This window comes from Diabrotica virgifera, chromosome 3, assembly GCF_917563875.1.
Source record: "Diabrotica virgifera virgifera chromosome 3, PGI_DIABVI_V3a".
In the NCBI taxonomy this organism is placed as follows: domain Eukaryota; kingdom Metazoa; phylum Arthropoda; class Insecta; order Coleoptera; family Chrysomelidae; genus Diabrotica; species Diabrotica virgifera.
Window position 1 is genome coordinate 35,191,529 of NC_065445.1, and position 27,042 is coordinate 35,218,570.

The 27,042-nt window shown below is 33.1% G+C and overlaps 1 protein-coding gene across 1 annotated transcript in view; it reads left to right on the plus strand.

The window, feature by feature from the left end:
• The first annotated feature begins 3,156 nt into the window (after positions 1 to 3,156).
• The window catches only part of LOC114345034 (MOXD1 homolog 1), a 93,689-nt gene continuing 69,803 nt past the window's right edge, over positions 3,157 to 27,042 (plus strand). The window contains exon 1 of the mRNA XM_028295866.2: positions 3,157 to 3,391. The gene's annotated coding sequence lies outside the window, so the exon portion shown is untranslated. The remainder of the gene's footprint in view (positions 3,392 to 27,042) is intronic.

Genomic DNA, 27,042 nt, shown 5'->3' on the forward strand with positions numbered 1-27,042 from the left:
GAAGATGCACCATGTGCTGTGGAAAACGTTTTTGACAAGAAAAGTGAAGAGAAAAATGAATCAGGTGTTCGTGGTGTCCTGAGATGAGTTCATCTTCAACCAAAGTCAAAAATTGTATTTATGATTTATGTCTGGATGTGTAAATAGATATAACTTATGTATAAAATGTATAAACATGTTCCTATCTCAATAAATTTAATAAAATCAGTATGAATACTGTTTAAATCATGTTTTACAAAAAAAATCATAGATTTTATCTGGGAATGGCTGGGGGACGGAATTGGGATACCATTTTTAAATAACCTAAATTTGCCTTATTTTGATTATTTATTTATTTTTGGTTAACAAAAATTTATTTATTAGCATCGTACTAACAAAACTCTTAGGTATAGAGTTGAGTTGCTTAAATCAGTTGTTTCTATTATTTTAACTCTAAATCAAATTTCAGAATTTAAGATTTTGCTTAGGGGGACGGTATTTGGGTACCTTACCTTACGTACTTGACGCTAATATACAAATACTTAATGATGTAGAAAAGATAGAATCCTCGAAGATGCAATATTGGACAGAAATATGAAATAGACTACTGAAGACCAGCAGTGAGAAAATCAAGACGAGAAAGGTTCATAAATAAAAATCAGACAAATTATAAAATATGGTGTAGCCATTTACAAAAGATGTCCAATCACAGAATCCCAAAGAAAGTATTAGAATGGATTTCAAGAAATTTCGTTTCTTTCTACACTTCTACGGCCTTCTATCTTGCCTTTAAGGATCACTATATATCCCAGATAAGACATTTTCCGGTGTTTAACAGTATCTCTATTCTCTATCTTTGTTGACTCTCCTTAACACTTCCTAATTAGTCTTTATTACTGTTCAAGGCATTTTTAACATCTGTCTATGAATCCACATTTCCAGTGCTTCAATTCTGTTCATGCTTCATATTTTAAGTACCTATCAAAACTTTTACACCATACAAAAGTACAGACCAAATATAGCACTTAACCATTCTTTGCCTTCTTTGTTCTAAACTGAGATGATTATTGCAAAGAAAGATTATTGCACAGTTCCCAAATATGTAATTTTGCGAACTTTTTCAATGTGGACTCCATTTAATTGAAACTGTGCATCTAGATGTTGGTTACGACTAAAGACTAGAAATTTCGTTTTGTTTGAGTTTATTTTAATGCCCATTTCCTCTCGTACTTCGTGAATACGATCAAGCAGAATTTGGAGACCTTCAATATGTTCTGAAAGAAGTATTGTATCGTTCGCGTATCCAATTACATTAATTAGTTTAGTAGTACTGTTGATTTTTATTCCATATGGCTGTCTCACAAATGACTTTTTATATAATGGTAGGGGAGCAAAGTATGCTAAATGTGCAGTTAGACGAGCGCTATGGGGACCTATTGGATTGTGAAGAGTAGGTCCTAAAACCAAAAAAGGTTAAGTAAAGTTTTATATTATAGTGGGGACTATTATAATGGTTCCTAGATATCACATCCTCCATTTCGTCGCACCTTTCTCTCGCCCATTTTTTGGCTAATTTTATATCCCTTTTAATTCTTCTCTGTAAATGTATACATTCTATTTCATTCGATTTTCTAAGTCAACGTTGTTCCATCAATTTCAAAATGCCGTGTGTCATCCATTAATTTTTTTAATAAGTATTGTTTGTAGAGATTTTGTTAACTTAGTTATACTACGCGTTAGACCCAATGCTGGGAAAGAGAGAACTTACACGAGAAACCGTGATACCGACTAAGACAAAATGGGATAGATTAAGCAACGAAACTATGAAGGCCGCGTCCCACCATCAAATAATTTGATCAAACTGGTTTGAGCAAACTGAAAGTGACAGTTAGTGACGTCACATCCTGAGTGTTCATTGTGGATAATAATGAAAAATTTTAATTTTAAATAAATAAAAATTAATTTTAAATAAAGGACAAAAAAGTTAGACAACTCAATACAAAACATTTGATCAAACTAGACTGATAGTGAGAGCACAGATTTTTAGAATTTCAAAAAAACTGCAATTGTGACGTCACTTTGACGTACTTCCGGAGTTTGCTCAAACTGTTTGATCAAATTATTTGATGGTGAGACGCGGCCTTTAGGAGAATGGCTAACCAAGAACTAATAGTGAATAAAATAGCAAAGAGACAAATGAACTGATATAGGCATGTGATGAGGTTTACTGTAAAGAGACCGAAATCATTAGACCGAAAGCAGTAGACTGAACTCATTGGACCGAAAAAGCACTTTACCGAAACCTTACTAGACCGAACAGCAGAAGACCAAAGAGCAGTTTTTTTTTACTTGTCTCAGTAAAAGAGATAAGACTAATGTTATTACAACTAAATGTTATTTGGATGGTTATTATAAACATAAAATGGTGTTAACGTCACTCTACCCTTAATTTATTTTTACCTTCACTAATTTGTTTAACGGATGAAAATGATTTCATATGGGACTGTACAGAGTAACAATTTACACAGTCTATATGCAAAATAATACAAAAAAAAATACAATAAACAAAAAGACAGATATACAAAATCTACGCATAATTTACTGCAAACTTTTTAAATTTATTTACCATTTCGGTCTAATGCTGTTCAGTCTAGTGAGGTTTCGGTAAAGTGTTTTTCGGTCTAATGAGTTCGGTCTACTGCTTTCGGTCTAATTGTCGTGTACCATGTGATGAGGATGCAACCCAACAGAATTACAAGAAAAGTCCACGAAGCAAAGACTATCGTAAAAAAAAGGGGCAGACCAAGAAAAAATGGATACAGCAAGTAGTAGAGGCGGGAAAAGTTAAACAAAAATCACTCGAAGAATTGAAAATAATGACAGAAAATTAATGGAAGAGATGGTTAAATTGAAATTAAAATAGCTAGCCCAAATCCGAGACCGCTATAGGGTAAAAGAAAGGCGAGAAGGAAAGAAAGCAAGAGTTAAATTCTCTTTTGTTATCTTTTATGGTTATATCATTAAAGTTCATTGATTTTTTATTTTTTTTGTCGCTGAATTCGTTTTTTTTCAGAATACTGGTGCAAATAACTTCGGAGGACCACAACAACCCATCTGTATAGGTAGCTGACTGCCGGTTGGACGGAAGAGAGTTCGCCCTAGGCACCGGCCTCCAAGCCAGATATTACAAGAACAGAAAGAAACTACACGCACCGACAAGCAGTTGGCAGTTGTTCAGTTCTTCAGCTCATGAGAGGATGAGTGTTTTCTGAGTTTCGAGTTGAGCGGTGAAACGATATTTTTCGATAAATAAATTTTGAATAAAACCGGTAGTGCGGTAAAATTAAAGACTTAAATTGGTTAAAGTATTTTTCGAAGTGCTTTGGATTAGTTTTAGACAAGTATTGCATTGGTAAGTTTCGAACATGTATTAATTAAATATATTTAATAATTACAATTTGACAATTTTACATTAAATTATATTATTGTATATTTTTTTAATTCGAAAGTCATAAAATAGTAGCTAGTTTTGTTTGTTTCTTCCCAATGTATTCAATTTTCTAATAACATGGTATTTACTTATACATAGTATGTATGTATAAACAAAAATAGACTAACTCTTGATAACACAAAACAGTTTAAATCAATTCTACTCTAACTTTCCTGTTGATAATAATTATAAATATTGTTATATTACATTTGATATATTGATATTATTATGATAACTATTGATAACTTACTACACTAAGCATCAAAATTAACGCATCACTTTAAAAATGGGACATTTTTGATGTCTCGTATTTCCTAAACCTGTTGTTCGATTTTAGTGATTCTTTTAATATGCTATAGCTTTATTCTTCAAGAATATCGATGTAATAATATTGTTGCTAAAACAGATAAGTGTCATTGTATACCGGGTGTAACAATGATAGTGTGTTTTTTCCTCAAAGTTTGGAACACCCTGTGGAATATTCTAGCGTATATAAAATATTGAAATTAAAACTTAACTGTAGCCTTAGGCTTTCTTAACAATTTGCTTTTTGATTCATTCGCTTATGTGGGATAATAAAAAAGGTAGGTACTTTAACAACTAGCATCGTTCTTCATCCATACAGGGTGTTTCTAAATAAGTGCGACAAACTTTAAGGGGTAATTCTGCATGAAAAAATAATGCCGTTTGCTTTATAAGCATACGTCCGCAAATGCTTCGTTTCCGAGATACGGGATGTTGATTTTTTTCTTACAAACTGACGATTTATTTATTGCTCTAAAACCGGTTGAGATATGCAAATGAAATTTAGTAGGTGTTAAGAGGTAGTTATTGCGCATTTTTTGACATACAATTAAGAATTTTATATTCACCATTGGCGCGCATACGGGTCATATTACCCGTATGCACGCCAATGGTACCCAGACAAAAAATAACTACCTCTTAAAACCTACCAAATTTCAATTGCATATCTCAACCGGTTTTAGAGCAATAAATAAATTGTCAGTTTGTAAGAAAAAATTCAACATCCCGTATCTCGGAAACAAAGCATTTGCAGACATATGTTTATTAAGCAAATGGTCATTATTTTTTCATGCAGAATTACCCCTTAAAGTTTGTCGCACTTATTTAGAAACATCCTGTATTGATGAAGGACGTTGCTAGTTGTTAAAGTACCTAACTTTTTTATTGTCCAACGTAAGCTAATGCATCAAAAAGCATAATGTTAAGAAAGCCTAAGGATACAGTTGAGCTTTAATTTCAATATTTTATATCCGCTAGAATATTCCACAGGGTGTTCCAAACTTTGAGGAAAAAGCACACTATCATTGTTACACCCGGTATACAATGACACTTACCTGTTTAGCAACAATATTATTACATCGATATACTTGAAGAATAAAGCTATAACATATTAAAAAAATCACTAAAATCGGACAACAGGTTTAGGAAATACGAGACATCAAAAATGTCCCATTTTTAAGGTGGTGCGTTAATTTTGATGCTTAGTGTATTTTATTAGTTGTTTGTATTGTCAATTTTGAATTAATCTACATTTAATTTTTTTGTCAATTTTCTTACTTTTTATAACATGCTGCCAAGGGTGGATCCAGAGAGGAGGCCAGGCCATCCCCCGAGAATATAAAAAAATGCTGATTTTTCGTTATTAGACAAATTAATATAAGAACACTTTAATAACGATAAGTTTTTAATGTCTTTATGGCACTCAAAAGTTCGTGAAAAGTGACTTAAAACTCATCATTCTAACCCTAATTTTAAGAAATTTTCTCACAGACTCTCCCAAAAAAAGTTCATAATCCCCCCAAAATCGGATCCGCAGATTGCTGCATTAGAAATCGTTAAAATTTGGTATTTCCTTAAGTCCAAAAATACGCGATTTTCGGTAAATCCGTTTAAGAAAATATTTACCTTTAGTTCTTCCAATGCTCTTATTCTTTAATATTTACTAATATTTGTTTTTATATATTTTTTATGCGATATTAACATTTTATAAAACTGTTTTTTTTTGGATCGGTGAATCGAAGCACAGTCATTTATCTCCCTTTGTCTTTATCCCTATGTGAGGTCTGCTTCGCTAATTGCATTTTTCCAAAGTTTCTATCTTAGGCCATATCAATTTCAAACCTCTTTACCGACCTATCCTGCCTAAGAGTCTCCCTCAGGGCTTCTTTAGCTTTCTTCTTCTGCTACTTCTTCCAGGGTTCCGCAGTTCGGCAATTCTTCGTATTGGGTGATTGACGTCTTGACGCTGAACCTGACCAAACCATCTTAACCTATGCTTTCTTAATATGGCATCAATTGGTGCCACCCCTAGTCTTCCCCTAATATACTCATTTTTAATTTTATCCTTTTTTGTCACTCCACTCATGCATCTAAGCATTCTCATTTCCATGCATTCTTCTCTCCTTAAGTTCCATACCACATAGCCGGTCTCATGGTTGTTTTATAGAATTTTCCTTCAGCTTCATTTGAATTTTTCTGTAACAACACAACACACTACTCACTTCCTTCCACTTTATCCATATAACCCTAATTCTACTGCATACATAATAAATCTCCATCTATTTCGTCATTACTCTGTAATACCAATCCTATATAGGTACGTATGCTTTTCACAATCATTTCACCATCCAAAAATATTTTTATTTGTAGTAACTCCATATTTAAATGAACATTCCAAATACATACTCTGTTTTTGTCGTACTAAGTTTTAAACCTTTATTCCAAGGCAGAGCTTGTCTCCACTGGCCCAGTTTTTGTTCTAAGTCGCTTTCCCTATTTCTTACTAACACTAGCACTACATCATCAGCATACACTAAGCACCAGGGGATATATTACCCTGTAGTTTCGCTCAGTGGCGGATCCAGGGAGGGTCACGAGGTCATGACCCCCCCCCCCCAGAAATATTTGAAAACTCACTTATCCTATTGGTGGTAGTGGTAAGACTAAAAGTGACCTTGCATCAGAGAAAAGTAATCACCCTTAAGATGCATGACCCTCCCCCAAAAATTTTGGATCCGCCCCAGTGGTTTCGCTGTTATCTGATCCAAAATTAGAGAATAAATAAAGGACTAAGCACCGAACCTTGATGCAATCCTACTTTCACATGACATTTAACAGTCCTTCCCACACCCGTCCTAGCACTAGTTTGTTATTCCTGCATCCATATCTGTCACAATTTTAACATCTTAACCGGAGACTCCTTTTTTAGTAAGTGCCCACCACAAAATCTCTCGAGAAACTCATATCATATGCTTTCTCAAGATCAGCGAATAACATATTAGCCGTTGTTTCTTTATTCCTGTATTTTTCCACCAACTGCCTTATAATGAAAATTGCATCTGTTGTTGATCTGCTCTGAATAAACGGATTATCGGATATTTCGATCTCTTCACATATCCGTCTATCAATGACTGTCCCCAAATTTTCATGATGTAACTAAGTAGTTTTATACTCCTGTAGTTTGTGCGTGCAAAAATTGTGGCATTACGTGAAGATGGTCGCTGTATACGTTATAAAATGCAAATAATTTGAATATTGCCAAAAGTACCGTCCATGCTGCTCTTGCGAAGTGTCGTCAGACTTGAGAATACACTATAAGAAGATCTTTTAGAAGACCAGGATCAGGCAGAAAATCGTGCAGAGATCAGCGTAATAAATATTTTTACAGATTTCGATACAGAACCGTCCTTTAACGTCAATTTAGTCATTTGTCAGAAGCTCGAGGAAATCATATTTCTGTACGAACTGTAAGAGTCCTGCATTAAAGTAGTTAAGTTCTCATAAGCCAGTAGCATGTCCTAAATTAACAGCAGCTCATCGAGCTAACAGGATGAGATTTAAGAAAGATCACAGAGACTGGACTGTTCAGCAATGGAGTGTTGTAATGTTTTCTGATGAGTCCGGTTTTTGCTTACGTACTCCAGACGGACGCGTACGTGTATGGAGGAGACCCGGAGAACGATTTGCACCTTGCTGTATTTCACCGAGAACGCGGGTTGATGGCGTAGATGTTATTGTATGGTCGGGTATTTCTTTCAGTGGACGCACCGAATTAATTTTCATCAAACATGGAACACTAACAGCATATACATACGACAGTGCCTGGAGGAAAATGTCCCCTACGTCCGTTTGGTTGGCGATATTTTTTTATTTATGCAGGATAATACACGTCCACATATGCAGGATAATGCGCGAATCGTCTGGACTATCTAAATACTGTCAGAATTTCCGTTTTGGATTGGCCCGCTTGTAGTCCTGACGTGAATCTATTAGAACATTTGGGACATTTTAGGGAAAAGGATAGAAAGAGACAACCATTGTCAGAATCAATTCAACAGCTGACTGTGGCGTTGAATGAAGAATGGGAACATATACTGCAAAAACAGATTCAGCAACGTAGGTATTTCAAGTATGCCTAGGTGTATCTTGAAATCCTCCGCAGATATAGGGAAAGCAATACCCGATACAAAACCTAAAGAACAGCCAACTGTGGGCAATTAAAATTTAGGTTTTTCTTTTGTTTAATTTTTCGAACAGTGTTAATTTTTTTGCGTTACTTATTACTTTTGGGTTACTTATTTTTCCTATTATTACTTTCTTAATTAAACGATTTCTATTATTAATGTTTACTTCCTCCCCATTTAAAACACTTAAGCAAGTTTCCAGATTTTTGTGTCCAGGATAGAGATTTAAAATTTCCGGAAAAATTGAGTACAGGAAAAAACCTGTTTTTTTCCGGAAAAAACAGGAAAAATACGGAAAAATTGAAATTTGTTACAATATACTAAACAAATTCTGCATCCCGTATTAAAATCGATAAATTTGTAGAATTGGATAGATCCATATTATCATAAGTGCCTTTTGTCTTTAATTATAAAAGACACAATATTAAATATTCTCCAACAAGTTGACCAGACTAGTTCTCTTATCGAAAGCTTGCTAAAATATGTTGAAGAACGCTACGATTTTTGTTCTAAGTAGATTCACTTTGCAGTCAATCTTTATCTGGCCCAATTTAGAACAAAAACTGGATTCTTTTGGTCTAAATTCTTTATGGTATAGTGCGAATAATACTCATCCCGTTATATGGTGGCTAGGTTTATGTACATCGCAGCCACTTACGCCAATTGCCTCCCGAATTTTAAATGGATCTCCATCTTCAGCCTCTTCAGAAAGAAACTGGTCTTTACACAGCCTCATACATTTATACAAGCAAACGAAATATATTATCACAGGATAAAATTCAGAAGTTGTTGCTATTCATTTAAATTTGGTTATAAACGAAAAACAGATATTCATTTACGATGCTAGACCAGGAGCCTGTTTCATAAAAGTGACAATTCCTGTCGGACAAGTGCCGAACAAGACTTTTGACAAGTTTGTGTTTCATAAAATGACAAGAGTAGATTATCAGTGATAAGTAATAAGTATTATTTTTACAAGTTTGTTTTACAATTGTTGGTAGGTTTTTGTTTCATAAAAAATAAATCAATGAAAAGTTATCATTTTTTCCTAGAATTTATTAGTGTAAAGTGACAGGAACTTATTATCCTGTCACAGTCGTATTTTCTCATAAAAAATGTGGTCCAGCGACAGTGAGGACGAAGTCAACGTGTTAGTACGACATCGACGACGAAGACGTGTATTTTGTCAAAGAGTAAATTTTAATTCTAATACATTGATGGAGTTCAACGAAAGATTTCGAAGGAATTCTATAAAAATGGAGGAAATAATAACAGAAATTGGTCCCCACTTAATACATCCAACGAACAGAAATTATGCCTTGTCTCCTTCGCAACAATTACAAATTGCACTGCATTGGTTTGGAAATGGTGGACAATACCATGGAATAGGAGATATGCATGGCATATCCAAAGCCACTGTTTGCAGATGTGTAAAAGCTGTAGTGAATGTCGTACATGATATATTATTTCCAAGGGTAGTACGTTTTCCTCAAAATATTATAAACATTGTTCATCGTTTCAACGAAGTTGCCGGAATGCCAATGGTTGTAGGCTGCGTAGATGGAACCTTAGTAAAGATAGATGCACACACACATCATGAAGAAGCCTTTGTTGATAGGAATGGAAATCACTCCATTAACGTTACGGGAATTTGTGGCCCTGACTACATGTTTTATTATGTTAACTCTAACTGGCCCGGAAGTGTCCATGATTCAAGAATACTTCGAAATTCTCAAATATTTCAACAATTTGAACAAGGTACTTACTTATTAATATCGAAAAAAATCTGTGCATATAAAATAAATTCCCATTAACTATTTTTACGATGGAGACCAATTCCTGGGGCTATTATTTTGGGTGATAGTGCTTACCCGCTTAGAGACTGGTTAATTCCTCCAATTTTAAGAAATCCTGCCGATCCTGCAAATGTAGTCTTTGTTCAACGACATAAGCAAACTCGCCGATTTATTGAACAAAGCTTCGGAATTCTGAAAGAAAAATTTCCTTGCCTAAATTATTTACGTGTAAACCCATTACTTGCGTCAAGAATTATTAAATGCTGTGTTACTCTCTACAATATTTCTAGAAGTTTTGACGATGAAAACTGGCTCCAAAATTTCGAAGTTAGAAATGATAACCATAATGTCCAACCATACAATGGACCAATATTTAATGAAGGACGATTAATCCAAATTATAAATCATTTTCGGCAAAATTTTCAAAGAAATGTTATGAAATTAATCCAATTGTTTCAATAAAAAGTTAAGACTATAGAAATACTAAACTTTATTTAAACTATCAAACGTATAAAAACATAACTAAAATTCTTCTTCGCTTGGATATTCTACAAGAGGCACATTTGTGTTATAAAACTTTTGTGTAAATCTAGATTTTTGAAGTCCGTGTTCTTTTTCCAGAGCAAAAATTTCCAGTGCGGTTTTATGATTTTGGATTTCTAAATACGTAACCTGAAAATCATTTTTTAAATTAGAAAAATGTCTTATAATACCTTTAATTTTTATACTTGTAGCTTTATTTTTTTTCCTTAAATCTTCTAAAGTACTCTTGTTGTCATCTTCTTTACTAGAACGCTTTCTTTTTCCTTTGTTGGTCATGATTTCCGTGGATGAGGATGAAGCTACATTATTTATTACAGTTGGTTTCGGACTATTGGCGGTTAAAGATCCATTATTAAAAAGATTTACGTTTCGCTCCGGGCTATTGGTGGACACATTATCAAAAAAGTTTGGAATTGGTTCCATTTCTGCCGATGTTTCTTCAATTCCATTCAAAATTGGTGAATCTTTTCCCAAAATCTCGTACACTAACAGATCTATCTCCGTCTTTTTGGCAATCGCGCCTCCTCCTGTGCCTGGTTTTCTGGCATTGTCCAGCTTCTCCACTGCACGATTTCATAAATTTTGCCAAAGTACATCACGGCACTAGGTATATTGCTTGGTTTCATTGATGAGACCCATTGCAAGCGCTATTTTTCTTACTTCACCCCAATGTTCACTTTTCAACGTCTTTGTTAAAGTGGGACTAAATTTTCCAAATAAAATGTCTTTCTTCTCTCTAATCGCACGCAAGAATTCTACCTTTCCCAATTCGCGAAACATAACGTTTTGATATACTTTTGACGTTTTGACGTGAGTTTGAAGTTAAATAATTATTACACTTGTCGAAAACAAATGTCAAAAATATTTTTTGACTATTAGTGTCAACAATCATTTTATGAAACAAATTTTTTAAATACTTGTCAGCCAACACTTGTCACTTGTAAACGTGTAACTTGTAAACATGTCAATTTTATGAAACAGGCCCCAGATCCACTTTTAGAAAAAACTGACAAAAATCATGTTGTTTTATCCGTCCAGGATGATGAGGCAGGGTTCGAGTCTGAATCATATGCTTGGTCTGAAAATTCAGACTCAGATTAAAATATACCACTGAGTGCTTTGGTCAAATAATGTACTTTCTACGTTTGAAGTTTCGGTTTTGATACTTTGAATTAGTAGATGTGTGTGTGTGAGAGAGATCCTGGCATCAGACAAAATCTATTTGCCACAAAACATGTAAATTCTTAATTAAGTACATTAAATGATTTCATATTGTCTATTAATTTCTAAACTATACCGCTATTTTTGAATTTCTGATAAAATTAATGGTCGAATCTAGTACCGCTTTATCTGAGGAAGAAAGGAGAGCTGTAATATTTAGTGGCAATGGACACTCGTGATGAATTGATTCTTGATACGGAATTGAAGAAGATTGAGAGTTCAGAGAACATTCTAGAAATATATGATTTAGATCACCAATGGATACATTGTCACAACTACAGACAGGAGAGTTAAGTATTCCAATTTTATATAAGTGAGATGCAAAGCGAGCATGGTTCAATTTTAAACGAGTTAATACTGGCATCTGTGCTTTATTATAATTAAAGGTGAAATGAGGAATATTTTTTGGAAGTGTAGGGTGAATTCTGAAATAATGGTTTGTAGATCTATTTGCAATTCTTTTGTAATCAGTTTCCCATTTCCTCCTGATATTAGGTTTGAGAGCATTATTCAAATCTTAAATTAAATACTTTGTCAATATGGTGGCAACTGTGACTACTTTTTGCGGCTATATCCGCAATTTCATTACCTTCGACTCCGCAATGTCCTTTCGTCCAAATAAACGAAACAGTTACATTAATTTGTTTAAGATCCATAATTAATTTTTTAATGTTCAAAATTAAGGCATTTCGGAATTGGTTTATTGGGTGACTGCTAATAGCTTGTAATGCTGATTTTGAGTCTGAAATTATTGCCACATTCGTGCATGTTTGAGTTGCACATCATTTTAGTGCCTTTTCAATAGCAAAGGACTCGGCGGTAAAAATGGAACAATAATTTGAGATTCTGTACTTTTCAATATGATTTATGTTTGAAACAAAAAATGCCGAACCTGTATTTAGCTCAGTTTTTGACTGAATTAGTAGATAATAATTATAATTTTTGAGTGTATATACGTCATAGTCCTGTCGCCAGGGGGGGTACAACGGCCTCGTTAATTCAGATGGACTTACTCAAGTTTTTTTTATGTATTTTGACCCGTAGAACACGAATTTTTTGGGTAACAGTTGATCCGGATGTCGATAAGATTGTTATAGACCAAGAACTTGAGGAATCAAATAACAGCGATTTTTGGCAAAACAAAACAATATTTTGTATTTTTTGGGCCATTTTAAGTAAAAAATATTTCTACAAGTTTTTTCGTAGGATGCACAGTTTTCGAGATAAACGCGGTTGAACTTTAAAAAAATCGAAAAATTGCAATTTTTGAACCCGAATAACTTTTGATTAAAAAATAAAATAGCAAGTCTGCTTACCGCATTTGAAAGTTTGAGTCAAATTATATCGGTTTTGATTATTTGCATTGGTAAAAATTTATTTTTTTATTGTTTAACAAAGCTATAAACACGTAGGGTTTCCCGTGCTTTTACATGCGTTTTAACGCATGTAACGTAGAAATAGTCTTGATTGCACTAGTACCTATTCTACCTACTCGTTCGATTTTAAATGAGAAATCATAGAAACATCACTCACGCACTAGTTGTTTGTAGCTTTGTTTAACAATAACACAATAAATTCGTAGCAATGCAAATAATCAAAACCGACATAATTTGACTTGAACTTTCAAAGGCGCTAAGCAGAATTGCTATTTTATTTTTTAATCAAAAGTTATTCGGGTTTAAAAATTGCAGTTTTTCGATTTTTTGAAAGTTCAACCGCGTTTATCTCGAAAACTGTGCATCCTACTAAAAAACTTGTAGAAATATTTTTTGCTTAAAATGACCCAAAAAATACAAAATATTGTTTTGTTTTGCCAAAAATCGCTGTTATTTGATTCCTCAAGTTCTTGGTCTATAACAATCTTATCGACATCCGGATCAACTGTTACCCAAAAAATTCGTGTTCTACGGGTCAAAATACATAAAAAAAACTTGGGTAAGTCCATCTGAATTAACGAGGCCGTTGTACCCCCCCTGGCGACAGGACTATCATGTTTGTACTTATATCTTAGATATTATTATTATTATTTTTACAAAATATATTTAAACGAGTTTAAAATTGGTATTTTTTCACGTTTCAAGTCTCAATGAAAAAATATTTAAATTTTCCCATTTAAAAAACGGAAAAACCTGTTTTTCCCAATTTTTCCCGTTTTTTCAGACATGTTAAATCTCTAGTCCAGGAGTGTAAAATCACTTTCTACATTTCTAAAGCTTTATTCACAGAAACACTGAATGTTATTTTTACGTTAGATTTAAAAATAGTTCGCTTTTGAAAGGACGTTTTGTTTCGTTCTTCGAAGATTCAGACGAGGCGATGTTACAGCCAATTATCTAAAATCTGTTCTGTCGTCGGAGTTAAAGAAGCAGGAATCCTGAGATGAACGAGGTATGCTCTCGTCTTCAATTAATTATAAACTTCGGTCGCTGTAAATGCACAAGAAAGGTATTTAACAAACTGGTTTCGTTCCAGTAAAGATCTCAAGAATTTGATTTTATTGTGGTTATAAGTTCTCGATGCTAAATGGGAATTCTCCAGCTCGAAATACGATTTCTTAGCGAGAATACCGACACCGATGTTGCCGATATTGAGAAAATTTCACTACATGCGGCGAAAATTTAATTTTCCTACTAATAATTATAAACTATTTTCTTCTTAAGATGCCTTCTGCCTTCTCCATTACTGAAAGCAGGCTATAATTACATCAAATTGCTATCTTGAACGGTTCTTAGTGTGTCCATGCCTGTTCAGTCTCTTACGTTCTTCATCCAGGAGCATTTTCTTCTTCCTGGACCTCTTCTTCCTTATTCTACTTTCCCTTCCATTATGAGTCGTAAAAAGTTGTATCATTCTCATCTGTAAATATGTCCTAGATAACTCATTTTTCTGTTTTTACGATATTTAGGAGTTCTCTATTTACGATGTATTATTTACTATTTACGTTCTATTTACGATATCGGTTCAGACCATAACCCTCTAATAGCTGACATCCAAGTGAAGCTCAAAAAAGTCGAAGAAAGCCCCAAAACACCAAAATTACATATATCAGCATCCAACAAAACGCTAATAGAAAATGACCTGAATAATCAGCTAAAGAATTCAACAAATGAAAACAATACAGAAATATGGAACACGTTTAAAGATCTTACCTGGAAAGTAATGGAAAAATATACAACAACGATGCAGAGGCACAAAAAACAACAATGGATGACTGATGAAATCCTGGAATTGATGGAGCAGAGAAGAAAACTGAAATATAACAAAACAGAATACAAAGAAAAACAGAAACTAATTAAACAAAAAATAAAGGTAGCTAAAGAAAAATGGATGGAGGATAAATGCAAGGAATTAGAAAAGTTGAATGAAAAACATGATACGTTTAATATGTTTAAAAAAGTTAGAGAAGTAGCTGGTCTTTATTATAAGAAAACTCCACATACTATAACCGATTCGTCGGGAAAAATGATAATAGATGAACACGAAATTCGAACTACCTGGTATAATTATATAAATGAACTGTATAATGATGATAGACCCGAAGAACTGGACACTTTAGATGAAGGTGAAGGACCAGAAATACTAAAATCAGAAATACAACATGCTATAAAATTGGCAAAAAACAAGAAAGCCGTTGGTCCCGACAACATACCTACAGAAATGTTAAAGCTCATAAATGAGGAAAACATTGGAATACTAGTCAAACTTTTCAATGATGTTTATTCTTATTCGACTGGTGATATCCCTGAAGATTGGTTAAAGTCCGAATTCATAACCCTACCAAAAAAACAACGTCCGAAAAACTGTAGCGACTATAGAATGATAAGCCTTATGAGCCACACCTTGAAAATCTTTCTACGTATCATCCACAGTAGAATCAGAGATAAATGTGAAGAAGACCAGGATGAAACACAATTTGGCTTCAGAAATGGACTGGGAACCCGGGACGCACTCTTTGCACTAAATGTGTTATTGCAGAAATGCCGAGATCAAAGGAAAGACGTCTTTGCTGTATTTATTGACTATGAGAAGGCCTTTGATCGAGTACAACATCACAAATTAATTAAAATATTAAAGGATAAAGGAGTTGATAGTCAAGATGTGCGAATCATAGAAAAATTATACTGGCGTCAAACAGCGACAGCTTGCATAAATGGAAAATCAACAGAAATATGCAAAATACAAAGAGGTGTCAGACAGGGTTGTATACTGTCCCCACTGTTGTTCAATTTGTATTCAGATAGAATATTTAAGGAAGCGCTGCATAATTTGGAATGGGGTGTGAAGGTTAATGGAATTCTGATAAACACAATCAGATATGCAGACGATACAGTTATTTTAAGTGATGATATGAATGGATTACAACACCTTTTAAATGCCATTGACACAGTGGGAAGAGAGTTTGGCCCATCAAGATTCACGTTTATATGTTGATGGTCATATAATTCAAAGAGTACCCAGTTTTAAATATCTTGGTTGCCATATTACTGAACAACTAGATCCAGATAAAGAGATAAAATGTAGAATCGAGATAGCCCGCACCACATTTTTAAAAATGAGGTCATTCTTCTGTAATGATACCTTGCAACTTCAACTTCGAAAGCGCATGATTAAATGCTACATTTGGTCAGTCCTCTTGTATGGTGTCGAAGCATGGACATTAAAAATATCCACCATTAACCGTTTGGAGGCCTTTGAAATGTGGCTGCACAGACGTATTCTGAAAATACCATGGACGGCTATGCTGACAAATGTGGCAGTCCTTAAGAGAGCAAATGCTACCCGCGAGCTGCTTGATAACATCAAATATATAAAGATGGCCTATTTTGGACACGTAGTAAGGGGAGACCGGTATAATATTCTTCAACTTATTATGATGGGTAAAATCGAAGGACGCAGAGGAATTGGTAGAAAGCAGGCCTCTTGGTTGAAGAATATCCGGGAGTGGACAGGAATAAAGAAAGCAGAACACCTATTTAGAATAGCTCGAGACAGAGACAGTTTCGCCATGTTAATCGCCAACGTCAAGGGGACTTGATAGGGCACGTTAAGAAGAAGGAGTTTCTCTCAGTCCCCATTCTTCTCAGCACCTCGTTGTTGGTCACGTGCTCTGTCCAAGAGATCTTTAGCATCCTTCGAAAAACCCACATCACAAGGGCTTCTATACGCCTCATACTTATAATTTCGAGAGTCCATCTTTTCACTCCTTATAGCAATATGGAATAAATGAAATTGTGGACTATATAAGTCCATGTAATGTTGATGACAAAACTCACAACGTACGCAAAGAATCCTATCATATTTTTGAAGTTATACTTCTTTACCGTCGATATGAGGGTGAATTTTTATATGTTAAAACCTATGATCCCGGCGCATGCGCATTATAACTTTGTTCTGATTGGATGTTCAAATGGCATGTCAAAAATTATTCAATATGGCGGCTGTTGCACAGCTGTACGTAGTTTGATTATTTATGGTTGTTGCGTTTTGAAATTTGTGGGAAAAGAAACAAAGTTAGTTAATAGTTATACTGCCTTTTTAAATAGTTTTCATATACCTATATTTTTGGACTTTTGGACTATTTTGGACAAGCAAAACTCATTCTAATTTGGTAAGTAGTTTTTATTATAATCATATTGTAATTATACATTTGGATTAGGTTGGAATACTACATTTATTTTTTTACAAATTAGGTCCGATTTTTATTTTTAAATTATGATTTTTTGGCGTAGATTTATTTGTCTAGTAGGTATGTAGTGCTTTGATTTACATACTTAATTTGATTACCAACAAAAGTTCTACCAATCTTCATGTAATATATTGTTTTCTTACTGTTTTGTTATATTTTAATATTTTCTTCCACAAAATTTACACTACATAATTTAATTATATTCAAAACAACTGTCAAACAGTAAAACGTTCAGTTACCCTATTTTTCCACATGACAAATAATGTGGAATTGGACGAGTGAGTCTAGGCTTCGATTACGAATCAAAGCGCCACGAAATTCACGGGTTCGATTCCCGATGCAAGTTTTTATTTTTTTATTTTTTTATGCATTTTATGATTGTAAGTATATTTGTTATATAATTTTTTTTCAGAAAATGCGTATTTAAAATTTTTGCCAACAATTATTATCGTTCAGAAATAATTTTTTCTTTGTGGAATTTTTCAATGTGTTTGTGTGCGTTTTATTCTTTTATTTTTTTTAATTTTTGGTATTGTCTTAAAAATCACATAATATGTAGTAGAAGTATAACTTCTTACGTGCGTACAAAGTACACACACATTCTTTTTTTTTTGTTATAGAATTATAATCCTCGCCACAACCAACGCACACATTCTCACCAAAACCTGCGTTTTCAGATGCTTTATTAGAAAATATTGGTTGTTCTTTATTTCACTACTTAATAACGATTCATTTTTCCTGTGTTTAATATCTTTTTTCTACAACCGTGTTAAAACTGCAATTTTAGCAAGTTTTTGTAGATATTGTCCTGTAATTGAGAATGAATAAATTATAATTGTTTATATATAAGACGTTTGTAGAAAAAATATTGTATGACATACGTGTTAAAAAGTAAATTTTTAAGGCACTCATCTGAAATGCAGAATTTGCTTCGCTCATTCTGCAAACTTTCACATGCGTGCCTTAAAATTGTACTTTTAACACTTATATCATAAATAACTATTATAGGCGTTTTATCTTTTAAAAGTTTCTTATCTTTTTTAATTTCGTTAACAGGTTCTGGCGCAGGTGAAATATCTTAAATGACTTTTGTAAATGGCGAAACGATCTTATCAGATTGCTTTGATGTGCTTAGTTGTAGTCCTGTATTTTCGACGTTTTGTTGATTTTGATCAGTCGAACATTCGACATTCCTGTCTTGTCTTTCAGGACACTGCATTATTATCCGCTACATGAAGGCGTAGTCAGAAATCTCATTGGGATTGAAAGGATAATCCCTGTAGCTTTAAATCCATCGGAAGCGTTTTTAGGGGTAGCAAATTTTTCCCAGGATGATTGTAGAAGTTTACCAAACTGGTGAGTGATGCGCTGTTCAGGATGCACTTTCATCCAAAGTTGGCAGGCAGAGAAGTGTTTTTTCACAGACTTAAACCTTAAGCACAGTCCTGTGAAGCAGCTGGAGGTAGTGAGTTGTGTTTGTGTAGCTCGGAATGCACAGTAAAGTAATTTTATGTTGATTCGCAAATTCAAGCATTTCAGCCGAACTTAAATGAGAAGCGTGGCCGTCCAATATTAGATATCTAATAGAACTTTGCGATCAGGTTTCCTTGAAAGAAAGTGATACTTTGCCACGCCAGAAAAATAATGGTATTCTAGCATGCCGATTTTATTAACATTCAGAGCTCAGACTCAAGAGGCATGTTGCCGGTGTACTCATCTTTCTTTATTTTGTTCTTCATCACGCAGGCTTGTGACCAAAAATTTCGTACTGCATTACAACAAGCTATTGTTTAGTGTAATAGTTTCACCTGTTTCTGTTGAAGTAACGTTGTGACACATTTTTTGAACCTTTCGCAGCTAACACAACTCCAATTTAGTTGTAGCACTAACTCATCCATGTTGAAAATGTGCCCGAGCTTGTTATAAAGTTCATAATCTTTCAAACATTTTTCTAACAATTCGAAACATTTTTTTTACCTTATTGCCATTCATTGTTTGAACTCGATTAAGTAAAACGCCTTCCGATTTTCTCAGTGACACATCAGTATTTTTGCATAAAAATAATTTTAGCCGATTTTATTCAGCCCTTTCATCTCTCTGCAATATATTACTAGGCGGTTTTTGGGGTCGTTCAATATGAATACGCCATTAGAACTGACCCCCCTACCACCTGGTGCCCAAGGTCACTGCTAAGGCATGTTATCTTCTGGAGTGTAGAGGGTTTTTGGGCATCAGGTGCACCGGGGGCCAGTACTGATGGCGTATTCGTATTCAGCCAAACCCATCCCCCCCATATAACCACCGTATAACCACCGTATAACCCCAAAACCACCTAGTAATCTATCTGCATGCATTCAGTGCCGAAAACCTTCGAAACTTCGGAAGATGACGTTCTTTAGCAGTGACTGACCGTGGGCACCAGGTGCTCCGGGAGTCGGTTCGGAGGGCAAATTCAGCAACCCCAAAAACCCCCGTGTAATCGGTTTGCATCAATGTAATGCCGAAATCATTCGACACTCCGGAAGATGACGTGACCCTAGACACCAGGTGCAGCGGGTGTCGTTCTGATGGCTTATTCATTTTCAGCAACCCCAAAAACCTCCAAGTAATCTGTTTGCTTCAATTTAGTGCCGATCCGATAATCATCGAACCTCCAGATAACGTGCCTTAGCAGTGACTCTAAGCACCAGGTCACAGCATAGAAAACGCAACAGCAGTGACACACTAGTAGGCGGGAAAAGTTCGCGCACTATTACTGCGCAGATCGTCGGCCATTTTGTGCGTAGTACAGACATGTAGAAAATCGACAGTGTTGCCGATTTGTACATAATTATCAGATTTACTTAACTTTTATGACATTCATATTTTTTAACATAATTTTATACGTATGCCTGTGGGAATTATGTCAATAATTGGGACATAACACAAAATATTGACGATGAGTGACCAGGTGCTCAGAGGATCGGTTTTGATGGCGTAACGTGTTTAGCGACCCCATAAACACCCGAGTAACAAAGTCTGGCCCTCAGGGTTCCCGTAAGGGCTACTGGCGCCTGTGTGCAAAAAAGGAATTTGGCACCCTTTAAGGCGTTTTGGTTCATTTTTATTTATTTATTTTTTTGAAGGTAGGTAGGTATTTCAGGTAGGTTTTTGAAATAAGGGAAAAAACTAAACTTTGGAAGTCATAATAAGTTTTAATGAGTTTTTCCCGAAAAGTGCTTCATATTTTGGTTATTTCACAATGAAATATTCGATTTGGAATTTGACGAATGAGGACGTATTTTTTATGAGCTTCAATTTTGCTTTTACTAGGTCTATAGACTTCATGAATATACAATTTTTTGTTTTTTTTATACGCTACATTTTTTATAACAATATTTTTTCGATAAATTAATTAGTTTTTGAGTTATTTGGGAAAATCCGTCTAGAAACGTGGTATTTTTGTAGAAAAATAAACATTTTCATTCGCAAATAACTCGAAAACTACCTATTGATTTAGTTGCAAAACTCTATAGAACCAATGGCGGCTCGTGGCTTTAGGGTCAGGGTCGGCAAGGTTTTTGTCTCCTCAGATAGGTATACCATCTAATTAAAAGGCTTCAATTATCATAGAAGATTTTTAATTTTTGTTTTTTTTTTATTTTTTTTATTTTTTTTTTGTTTTTTCACATATTTTATATTTAGAACCTAAACTAAACATGTTTATAAACTAACTTTAGTCTATGTTTTTTGGACGTAGCAAAATGGGTTATAACATCATCGTAAAATTTATTAATGTGTTGGAGAGATTTTAATAGTTTTATTTCTATTGACATTTGAGAAAAGCATTCTCTTTTGTTTCATGGTGTTTCGACAATACGTTTTGACACTTTTGAGACAAGATAAATCCCGTTCATTTAAGGCAAAAGTTGGTAGCAATGAGAGAATTCATAATAATAATTTATTAATTTCGGAAACAGTTGGTTGCAATGAATTGCAGTATATAAAATTATACATACATATTTTGTAACTTATCCCATCTTCCGATAATATTTGGATCAGCATATAAAACTTTTAATTAATTTCCTTAGTTGTTTATTTGATTAAAGAATGATGCATAGTTTTAATACACGTGTCTAATAGATATTTTAAAAAAATTTTGGCGTAACTTTTATATTTTTGCAAATCTTCAAAATTTGAAAAAATGAGTATCTATTTGCACAAGTAATAATAGTATCAAAAATTTCAAAATATACTTGTTTTTCGAGATCTGTGTCATACTTTTGTATTTTTTGGGGGTGTTCGGAAATATCAAGCAAATTCAAAACGTCACTGCATATATATTGAAAATTACTATCTCTGAGATTTTTTACCAGCTTTGTTATTCTATTTTTGGAATAAATAATGTCAGTTGACTGATTTTGAACAACATTGAATATCACATCAGTTTGGGTAAACACTTGTTAAAAATATGTAAAAAAATATTAAAAGAATAATTATTTAGTAAAGTTTTCAAACCGATTGCTTCACGGATCGAGATATCATCACTTGCAAAATTGTCGCCTTGATTAATAAAATAAAATTAAAAACTTCCAAAAGCTGTTTACGAAAATCTGCTACAGTGAAAACTAACCGAGATTTAAAATTCCAAAAGCTACTTTATTTCATAGTTAATTTCATATCGAGCGTACTATTAGCAGGGTACGTGGCTTGCCTGCTGCTGTGGTGTCTGCCCATCACCGATCGGCAGATTGGTACACTGCAGAACTCTGTCATTCAAATACGGGTGAAATTGTGGTGAAATGTATAATTGGTTGCCTATCGGCTAATATTCCACATCACTTCTTACAAGTAAATCGTAAATCTAGAGACGGCTCGCCGTCCTTGTCGAAGCAGATCTTATAAATAAGAATTCACACAATCGCAATCGGATGCATGGCTGGGATTTATTAATTTGAAAAGTTTCTTACGCGTAGGGATCACTTAACGTATCGGATTGATCGAATTCTTTTAAAAACAATGAATAAAATTTAGTCTGTATTATCTCACAGATTTTTTTTTATTTTACAGAAACAAATATCATCAACTCTGATTAAATTAAATATTTAGAAAATTTACAATGTGTCCATAAATGTGTGGGTCGGCACTGCCGACCCTGCCGACCCTGACCGGCCGCCACTGTATAGAACAAAAGTTGCTTAGAATAAGTCAGTTTATCCATTTCCGGACTTATTTTAGACCTAGTATTTTTTCACACCCGAAAAGGGGCATCTTTCACTCCCCTTCACTTTAAGTGAAGAGAAGTAGAACCTAAATCCAAATTTTCTTGCAATTATGTGGTGACCAGGAAAATTCACGTTCATTTACTGGGGTATAGGTACAATAGAGATATAAAAAATAGATTGTAATAGCAATATTTTACGAAAATTTGCTGTTGCAAATTCATTAATTACATCACTAAAATTTATATCATCAAAAATTTCTTGTTCAATTGATAATTTTGCTATGCTAACCCAGGCAATCTTTCTTGAAGCATTGCCCTTAAATGTTTAACTTCCAGAAAAAGATCGCTTTAACGCTTTAATTTTATTAAACAAATAAGGATTTGACTCTATATGCTTATTATCCTGATCTGTCAGTCATTCTTCAAGGACAAAACAATGTTTTAAAAGATCTCTGTTATTTAATTTAAATATGTTCCGTGTGTATTTATACCTGATCCTATTGAATTTCTCAACTTTTGTTTTAAAATAATTTTTTTTCGCAATTTTTTTTTTCAATAATATATGTGCACAATTTGCACATATAGTAGCGGGGGCCCTGCTGTCCCTTAATATGCTAATTTTGATATGTTTATGCACTGTTGGATGAATTTTAGGCACTTTAAAATACAACTATGCATTTCCACCCATTTTTCTATTGTAGACTTTTTTTCCTGACATCATCCTGAACACACTGCCAAAAGTTGTAAGTCTCTAGGTGCTGTATTTAAAAATTGGTTTATTCCGGTGTTTTTAGTGCTAAATACCCTGGTCTAATAGTTGAGTAATGATGATACGCAGTCAGTATCGTGTCTTTTATATTCCTTGTGTAACATTTTTCGCCGATTTGTGGAAACTGATAGAATGCTAGCGCCACTTCTTCACATAAATAATCCATCCAAACAAAATTGTCGCCGATTTTAGATCCTGGTAAATGGTAACGACTTTGTATTTGGAATGTGTATCGACGCTACGTGATCTGCGTGGCAACGCTATCTGACGCTCGATTGCAATGAAGAATGTATTCCCAAGAAAGCAGGAAAATACAATGTAATCGAGCAGTTACTACTTTAATTATCGTTTAAATCACCGCAACCTTACCTTCTGTTAAAGTAGTAGATTATATTTTTTTGCAACTGAACGACTATCTTGGCGACTACCGCAATTACATACGTGAAAAAAATGTTACAACGGCTAACACTGAGTGTCCCTTGTCTAAAATATTACGGAAATTATTACTATAGATAGTATTAACAGTGCAAATGGCTAGTCTGATAGTTTTGTGAAAGTTATATAACCAAATATATCTGCAGATTAAGAACTTACAACATCCATTATTAGTTACAACCTTCTAAAAAAACAACATACGAAGGTAAACAATATACAGGGTGCGCCAAACCTCTGGTTTTCTTTGATTACGGCTAAACTATGAGATATACAAAAAAATGTTTATAACAAAACTAATGTGTATCAAAGAGGTCTATAATTTAAAATTATTTTCAATTATACAGGGTGAGTCAGAACGACGGTATGAACCAAAGTTGTATTTTTTTAAATGGAACACCCTATATATTAAATCATTTTTGAATATATTATTTAAAAATATGAAAAATTTGTATAAGGTCTTATAGGCCTAAAGTTAATAATTTTCGTAATATTTACATTTTTATTGAGAAAAATGGTAATATTTATAGGGTTGTGGATTATGTTTCCCAGGAAATAAAAATTTAGGTGATAGATCAAAGTTTTTAAAATATAGTGTTATTTTTAAATAATTTAATATTTTTTACATTTAGCCATAAAATATACAGTGTGATCACTATTTGCAAATACAAAACTTTCTCATTTTTTTTAAATGGGACACCCTGTATATTAGTTTTGCGTTTTGTAGTAAATATTACAACCTTTCTTTTGGTATAAGGTTGTATGTACCTAGCATGTTTCGTTTTGTAGATATTTAAAAAAAATACTATAGATTTTACGTTTTTGCGGATTTTTTATTTAAAAATTTTTTTGCAAAAAAAATAATTATAATCGGGTTTTAGAAACATACACTAAAATATTAAATATGAAAATAAAAACGTAATTAAAGATTAAAATAAATCGTATGCTAGTACAATTCAATTGAATTTAATAACTTTAAATTATTTTACAAAAAATATTTTACCATATTAATGAATGCATAAATTAGTTACTAAATTAAATAAACAACCAAATTTTAAATCAACCGTAGTAATTCTTCTATCGCAGCAACTTTCCTGTACCAAATTAATTGTTAGTTAAATTGTATTTACGAGTAAGATCAGTTAATAACTTTTTAATTTACCTACATCTTGAGAACGTATAAAGTATGCTTTGAAACAAATGAACGTTATAGAAGTATATTAAGAAGTAAGTAGTATCTATGTACCTACTCGTGTCACAAAAGCTGGTAATAATTTCTAATGGTTTCGCCCAAAACAAATGTCATATCCAAAAAATTTTCGGTTAAAAAATTAAAATTTAAAATATAAAAAATTGTTACAAAAATTTCAACTACAAAAGTATTACCAGCTTTTGTGACACCAGCTGTTTTAAAGAATACTTTATAATAATTTTTATATTCTCAAGATGTATGATGTATGTAAGTAAATTTAAAAGGTAAATTAAAAGTTTAACTAAATACAATTTAACTAACAATTAATTTGGTACAGGAAAGTTGCTGTAGTAGAAAAATTACTACGGTTGATTTAAAATTTGGTTGTTTATTTAATTTAGTAACTAATTTATGCATTCATTAAAATGGTAAAATATTTTTTGTAAAATAATTTAAAATTATTAAATTCAATTGAATTGTACTAGCATACGTTTTATTTTAATCTTTAATTACGTTTTTATTTTCATATTTTATATTTTAGTGTATGTTTCTAAAACCAGATTATAATTATTTTTTTTGCAAAAAAATTTTTAAATAAAAAATCCGCAAAAACGTAAAATCTATAGTTTTTTTAAAATATCTACAAAACGAAACATGCTAGGTACATACAACCTTATACCAAAAGAAAGGTTGTAATATTTACTACAAAATACAAAACTAATATACAGGGTGTCCCATTTAAAAAAATGAGAAAATTTTGTATTTGCAAATAGTGATCACACTGTATATTTTATGCCTAAAAGTAAAAAATATTAAATTATTTAAAAATAACACTATATTTTAAAAATTTTGACCTATCACTTAAATTTTTATTTCTTTGGAACCATAATCCACAACCCTATAAATATTACCATTTTTTTCAATAAAAATGTAAATATTTCAAAAATTATTAACTTTAGGCCTATAAGACCTTATACAAATTTTTCATATTTTTAAATAATATATTCAAAAATGATTTAATATACAGGGTGTTCAATTTAATAAAATAAAACTTTAGTTCATACCGTCGTTCTGACTCACCCTGTATAATCAAAAATAATTTGAGAATATAGACCTCTTTGATACACATTAGTTTTGTTATAAACATTTTTTTGTATATCTCATAGTTTAGCCGTAATCAAAGAATACCAGAGGTTTGGCGCACCCTGTATATTTTTAAGCAATTGAATCACGAAAACATGTACATTAGAAAACAATAAATCTTAAAATAACAATTTGAAATTATTTGTTTTAAAGTCGATACCATAAAAAATTTCAATGTACAACGAATAATGTTTATTAGTGAATTAAAAGATAATTTACGTTTCATTTCGATTCACAGGCAAGACACAATCTACAGACAGCTGTTTCTGTTTAGAACTTCATCAGTGTAGATGCTTGCCCGCCTCTGACTCAAAACGAAACAAGATTGTCTTTTTAAGGGGTATTTCAAAAATATATTGAAATCCACCATTAGAACGCTGCCGCGACATCTATTAAAGAAAACAGGAAAATCCCAGATACAGAATCCATTATTAAATATAATAATTAACACTCATTTAAATCTGAAACTTTCCTTGTTAGAACTTCTTTCTGTTAACATCCTAAATCTCTGCCCTCCCCAATTTACAAGGCATTTAGACGAAGAATATAGAAAGCGGAAAGGATTCTACAATATGCAGTCACATTCTGCTTTCATTCGTCTAGGAAAAGGTACGAAAAAAGATTCTTATTACTCACAATCTGAGTAAAGATAGAAGTGAATTAAAAGACAATTTATGTTTCATTTCGATTCAGAGGCAAAGCACAATCTACAGACAGCTACTCTAGATTAGCTGTCTATAGATTGTGCAAAGGTAGGAAGAACATTATTTTTCCTTCTCTCAGCGTATTGCTTATCCAGAATATGACACTTCCTCCTTTATATCTGTGAACAGATCTGTCAGTTTCCGTTCTTCCATGTCTTCTTCGCCCTCCAAGTACACGAATACGTCGGTCATCTGATTTTACTCAAATCCTGGCTTCATCTGAAAATATCACATTTTGCTAATTTCAAATGTTGCAGAAGACACCAGTTTAGGTGATCAATCTTGTACTAACTGGATAATTCGAGAACCCGTAATTGTCTCCTGCTGTATAGTTCTTGGACACAAACTCTTTTTCTTAGTGTTTCAAGTAAAAGGCTTACACCTGTAGGTTCCAAAA